The sequence below is a fragment of the Cupressus sempervirens genome, chromosome 3 (genome assembly GCF_028749045.1).
Source record: "Cupressus sempervirens isolate cs-2001-9-10 chromosome 3, ASM2874904v1, whole genome shotgun sequence".
Classification (NCBI taxonomy): Eukaryota; Viridiplantae; Streptophyta; class Pinopsida; order Cupressales; family Cupressaceae; genus Cupressus; species Cupressus sempervirens.
The window spans coordinates 18,287,983-18,294,443 of NC_143120.1; the positions used below are offsets into that span (position 1 = coordinate 18,287,983).

General features: G+C 35.6%; 1 pseudogene; it reads right to left on the reverse strand.

The window, feature by feature from the left end:
- Nucleotides 1-1,690: 1,690 nt before the first annotated feature.
- LOC149564519 (uncharacterized) lies at nucleotides 1,691-3,124 on the reverse strand (annotated as a pseudogene).
- Nucleotides 3,125-6,461: the final 3,337 nt, after the last annotated feature.

Below are 6,461 nucleotides of genomic sequence, written 5' to 3' on the forward strand. Positions count from 1 at the left end.
TGAAAGAATCAAAATAATAGATTTTTATTATGTATAAATAATTTAAAACCCATTGAAAACCTTGTAGAGTATTATGGTGCAAACATAGAACAAATAGTGAAAGAATCAAAATAACATATTTTCATTATGTATAAATAATTTAAAACCCATTGAAAACCTTGCCAAGTATTATGGTGCAAACGTAGAATAGATAGTAAACATGTTCAAAAGAGAATAGATAGCATATATGTTAAAAAAAACATAGATAATATATATGTTCAAAGAGGCATAGTGAGTATGTCTATTTAAAATAGCATAATAGAGAGTGTTTGTAAATGATGAGTTCAAACAATTAATACAGTAAAGCCAAAAATTGTTAAGTATTTATAATAGATAGTTTCATAATGAAACAAAGAGTCTATGTGTTCAAAGAAGCATGTCAAAATATTCCAGAAATATAGAAATAAAGATTAAAAGAGAATGCTTTTTTTTGGCATTTGAAGCTTTGAACATAAGGTTTTTATGGACACATTGCATATGAAAAATGTTACTGCAGTAGCTACTTCCTTTGTCGACTTTGGCTTGGGAGTTGCTTCTTAGGAATCAAAGAAAGGGTTGAACATGTTGGCCCCTCGTTTCACAAACCATACCAAATGGGGAAGCACATATTTTTGTCTATGAAGCCATGATGGCCTAGTCGGAGCCCCCAAAGTAAATCACAATCCTGTTAGCAATTAGAGAAAGAGCATTGATAGAGGCGTGCTACCCCTCCAACTTGGTCATGAAGCAGTGGAATTTTAAGTTGCATGGCTTGCACCCAACTTTTATTTAACAATCAGAAGAGGAAATGTATAGGTGGTTAATGTGAGAAAATAATAGAACTTTAAAGAATATTCTAGATTGTTATTTTTGTTATTTATTGTGTTAGAAAAATAGTTTTATACCCAGCTAAAATTGATACTTCTTATTGGAAGTTGTCTATATTAGTTTTGTGTGTATATAGTTACATCAAACTGAAATTCAGGAAAAAATCATACATTGCTAGCAACTTAAAAGATTATAAATGTATTAAGTTTTATATAAAATATATTTTAATAAAGCCTTCTTTCTAAAGAGCTCTTTATTGGGCCTTTACCATTTGCACAGAGCTAGAGTGATTTTCGTGACTAGGTCTAATATCCATGTTATCTAAATCCACAAGCATCCTATTACCAATTTTGCACCTAAATTTTATAACAAAGATTATTTGTGTTGTTTTTGGATTCAACTGCTTAAGATTCTTTTGTATCAACATTTTAGAATGGAATCTGGATAAAAAATTTGAGTTCAATCCAGAAAAAATATAACTAATATCACCATAGACTGTAGAAATTTAATATCAGATAGCTAAAATTGTTGACTATTTGAGGCTTGAGCCTGATTCTTATCAGCTAAAGCTAAGAATCATTTTGAATTAGCATGCAATTACTTTAAGAAGCTTCCAGCCGTGAATGTTTTAGCCCATACTTAAGTTGTCTAGTGGAATATGAAAACTCCTTTCTAATTCAGATTCAAAACTCATAAGCCAGAGAGACTCACTGCATTCCATACACAATTCATAAAATCACTTCAAATATAGCTTAAATTGATAGGAAAGTTTTACAATATGAGAATACTACAACGTCCATAAAAGAGAATACATCAACTAGGCGAGACTGGAATCTTCATCCCCTCAGAAATTCCCATTAGCTAATATGAGAATCCTAAGTTCCTTCTTAACTGCTTTAATGCTAGCCCATTCTGCTCTATTACTTCCACCTTTTTTATCCCTATTTCTTCCATGGAGAGCGAGGAGAGAGCATCTTTGCATAAGATATGGTGTCCTCAAGCAATGGAAATATTTGAATCTTACAAGATACAAGAATAGATAGTTTAGATGCTAGATGCCTTCTTAACTGCTTTAATTCTAGCTCAGTCTCCTCTGTTACTTTCATCTTTCTAATCCCTAGTTCTTTCGCGAACAGTGAGGAGAGAGCATCTTTGCATAAGCTATGGTGTCCTCAAGCAATGGAAATATCTGAATCTTACAAGATACAAGCACATATAGATTATATGCTAGATGCCTTCTTAACTGCTTTAATAATAGCCCAGTCTGCTCTATTACTTCCATATTTTTGATCCCTAGTTCTTCCATGGATGGCGAGGAGAGACCATCTTTGCATAAGCTATGGTGTTCTCAAGCAACAAAAATATCTAAATCTTACTAGATAAGGGCACAAATAGATTAGATGCTAGATGCCTTCTTAACTGCTTTAATTCTAGCCCAGTCTGCTCTATTACTTCCATCCTTTTTATCCCTAGTTTTTTCATGAACAACAAGGAGAGAGCATCTTTGCATAAGCTATGGTGTCCTCAAGCAATGGAAACATTTGAATCTTACACGATATAGGTAGAGATAGATTAGATGCTAAATTTTCAACCAGTGACTTCACCAAAGGCAACTTGTCCATCAAGAAAGCTCCATGATTACCTCATTTGTTGATACGTTGTGGGCACCCAAAATTAATATCAATGTAGCCACAATAAGGTTGAAGAACTTGAGAAAAAGACAATAATCATTCAGGGTCATTTGCATAAAACTGCACAAACAAAGGGTGATCTTCCTTACAAGTAGTGAAACCAACACTAGATCTTCAGCAAAGAGACGAGAATGCATCATAGGAGTATAAGCAGTCGTAGCTCCATACTTTCTACAAAGCATTCTGAAAGGCAGCTCGGATTGGTCCACCATGAGCGCAACTATGAATTTGGGCTCTCCCAAATTCCTCCAGTATTTTCACACCCTCTCCACTTGCCCTCCATGTCCCAAGGGGCTCTCAATTGCATTTGATGAATGCTTCCCCTCATCCTCCTTGCTTGGCAAGACTAAACAATATATGACCTCACAAACAACAGCATTTGAGGAATTTGTAGAAATCTTGCAGTCATCGAGAGTCAAAAAAAGTATGTCCTCCTCTATTGGCATCATCAAACTTCTAGCAACCAAAGAGTGCAGGAGGTTTGGTATCATATACCATGGAGCATTACACTTGATATGGACCTTTGAAATTAAAGCAAAAATGCATGTAAATGAAGCAGATTTAACGTTGAACCAAATCGTATCCATTTTTCCTCAATGCACATCTATATTTTGTTCCAGGTCCCTTTACACCAAATCATCTTATGCATATTGATCGTGTTACATGAAATGTCGCATTATGTCAAACAGTTGATGTGTCTTCTTTGCAACCATATTTTGTAATTATATCTGCCATATCATTTTTGACCTCAATATTGGGTTAAATTCTCTACTGTTTATTTTGTAATGGATGTTCATATGTTGTTCTTAAATTCCCATTCTAGCTCATACAAAGAGGATATTGACAATGGCTGAGAAATTCAATTTTAAACTATGCATATCTTTAAAAACAAATTCCACATTCGGAAAACATATGCATGAGAGAACATTTCTCTAAAGCATTTTGACAAATAGTTTGTATATATAGAGCCAATAAGAATTACTACTATTTTTAGAGAGAATTAGATTTTTAGAACTCAAAAAAACCTATAATATATAAGTAAAATTTGTACCAAAATTTAGGGTTTCCACCATGAGGCGAGATTTCTGAGTCATTTCTTGAACTGAATCTCGAGGGAAATTGGGGAGGTCAATTCTTATGATTTCAAGGTGGAGGAGCTCTATAAGAAACGTTTCTCACTCTTTCCTTAACTTCAACATGCATTCTATTTAATTGCTCAATTTGGGACATCGCATCTACAAGATTTGCCAAAATTACATGGTTCATTACATACAAAATCCCCAATCCTTTGTAATCCTCTCTAATTTTCCGAATCAATTGATCCATGAAACAACTTAAATCCACCCCATCAAATTCGTAGGGAATCATTGAACTATCAATAACAGGAAAATCAAAATTCTTCACACTAGATTGAAGATTGAAATCACAGGAGAAGAAGTATATAACCTCCTAATTTTTAGTCGATCAAGGTTTGGATTATTTGATAAAAATGGAAAAAAATTAGGTTTCCTTAAGATCTCGCGCTAACTGGCATTTTTCTAGTTATTTAGGGTTTCTAATTTGTATAATATTTCAATTGTATTTTGTATAATATTTTAGAAACTTTCCCATATGAAATATTATACAAATGTTTCTCATTTTAAATTATAATAGTTTTAAGTTCTAGGATTAAATATTGAAATCTTATTATGAAGCTTTGCTTTAGTTAATTGAAATAATAAACAAAAATTAGAAATTGCATTCTAAGAAACTCACTCAAACTTAAAATTTACATAAATTTGGTCTAAAATTAACATATTATGCATTAATTATATCATAAGCGTTGTATTGATTTTATTTTGGATGATTAAAATTGTTAAAATTGTTAGAATCTGAAAAGATTAATAACCCAGAAAACTAGTGCAAAGAGTAAATATCTAAACTATGAATGCAAATGATACAAAATCAAAATAGCATCATAGAGTTAGTCTCCAAGAGAGTAATGCAAATGCTTGAAGCAAAATAGCATTAAGAGGATGCAAAAATAAGAGATACAAATACAAGCTAGGTAGCATGCTTATATAGGCTAGGAAGAGGGAGGAGGTGGCAACACCAACCAATGAGGAGCAACCATCTATTGGACTAAAGATAGCAAAGTATCTTCCCAAGATAGCTAATGGATGCTCACATGTAGGAAGGTGACACCTCACAACCATTCACCTAATAAGACATGCTTTATTAACCTAAGCGAGATTATTAAAAGTGTAGGAAAAACCTATCAAAATAGGAAAAATAAAAAACTACACTAACACCCCCCCATAAGCGAAGCTTAGGTGAATGTAGAAATGGGTCCCGACAAGTCAAGCCTGATGAGGTACCCATGTACATAAAATTCCCCCAAAAGAGAGAGAAAAGAGACTCCCCAAAGAAGATTAGGACTCCAAGTGAGAGGAAGAGGCCCCCCCAAAAGATGTAGCATCCCGCACCTCCAGCAAAGCTTGCAAATTTTGTCCGGTAGATCCACTTGCATCGAACAAGTTTTCTTCCCTTAGGAAAAAGGACAAGATCCCAAGTGTGGTTCCTCATCAAGGAACTATACTCTTCCTGCATAGTTGTATCCCACTCAAAAATACCAGAAGCCTCATGAAAGGACTGTGGATTTGAGGCAGTAGCAATGAAGATATGTAGAGCATCCTGGAATTGTGAACGAGTCTGCTTGGTGTCTGATGGATCCCCAACCCAATCACCTGTAAACTGCAAGGTTTGTCTAGCCCAAAGTGGACCGAAAGATGGAGAATCTAGAGGAGAATCATCAACCTGTAAATGATGACTAGGAGAGGAAGGAGGTGAGTCCTCTGAATCACTCTCTGCATCAGAAGTGGAGGTAGAAGACTGCTCAAGTGAATCTAACCCATCATGTATTCCAAGTGACTCCAATGTCAAAGTAGAAGGCAACCCTGTGACCATGCTTTGCTGGTTAAGCTGATGCAAGTAGTGGAAGTTAAGATGGCCAAACCGCTCATGCCATAATCTACTCACATCATTAAAGTGAGTGAGTGAAATAGTCAAAGGAGGATCAGGAACAAAGTGAGAAAACATATAGAGTCGTGACTGATGATCTGCTCTCCCAACTGCAACTGTAGAATCATTGTGCAACTCACATATCTCCACTGAACTAGGAGTGAACTCAACCCGCTTGCCTAAACCCGTGTGAGTGATCTGGTGTACCGATTGGAGATTAGTTGACAATGAGGGTACATAAGGAACATCATGGAATGTACTGTCCCCCACATCAACAGACCCTCTCCCACACACCTCAACAAGAGTGTTATCACCCATCAAAATAGAAGGCATAGTACACGGCTCCAAGGATGCAAGTTCTTCCTTAGATGAAGCCATTTGGTGTGAAGTACCCGAATCAAGAACCCAAGTGGATGGTGAGGAAGTGACTGCAAAAAGGGCCTTGCCCTTTCCTTTCCCCTTGCTATTTTCTTTTTCCTTGTTAGACCCTTCATTAGAACTTTGTTTGATAGACTTAGGAACACTGATATTATTCTTCTCAAGAATGTATGTCAAGTGATCAAGTTGTTTCTGCAAACATTTATGTTCATCATGACCAGGTCTTTTACAATAAGCACATTTGACCTTTTCTTTCTTAGGCTTATCGCCCTTGGAAGATGGTGTATCAATAGTTGAAGAAACCGGCGTCTGATCCTTCTTCTCCTCGCTATTCTTTTGTTTCTTGTCCTTACTATTGTTGTTACTACTTTGTCCTTGTTGTTCTTTTGTGCCTTGGTTAGTAGCCAAGGCATGTGACTTAAAGGACTTAAGAATGCCCATCTGGATTAGCTTGCCCTGTTCTCGAGTGAGATTGACAGCAAAATCATCTAAAGATGGCATGGTGAATTGAGTACCAAGTGCACCCTTAGTAGCATAGAAGGTAGA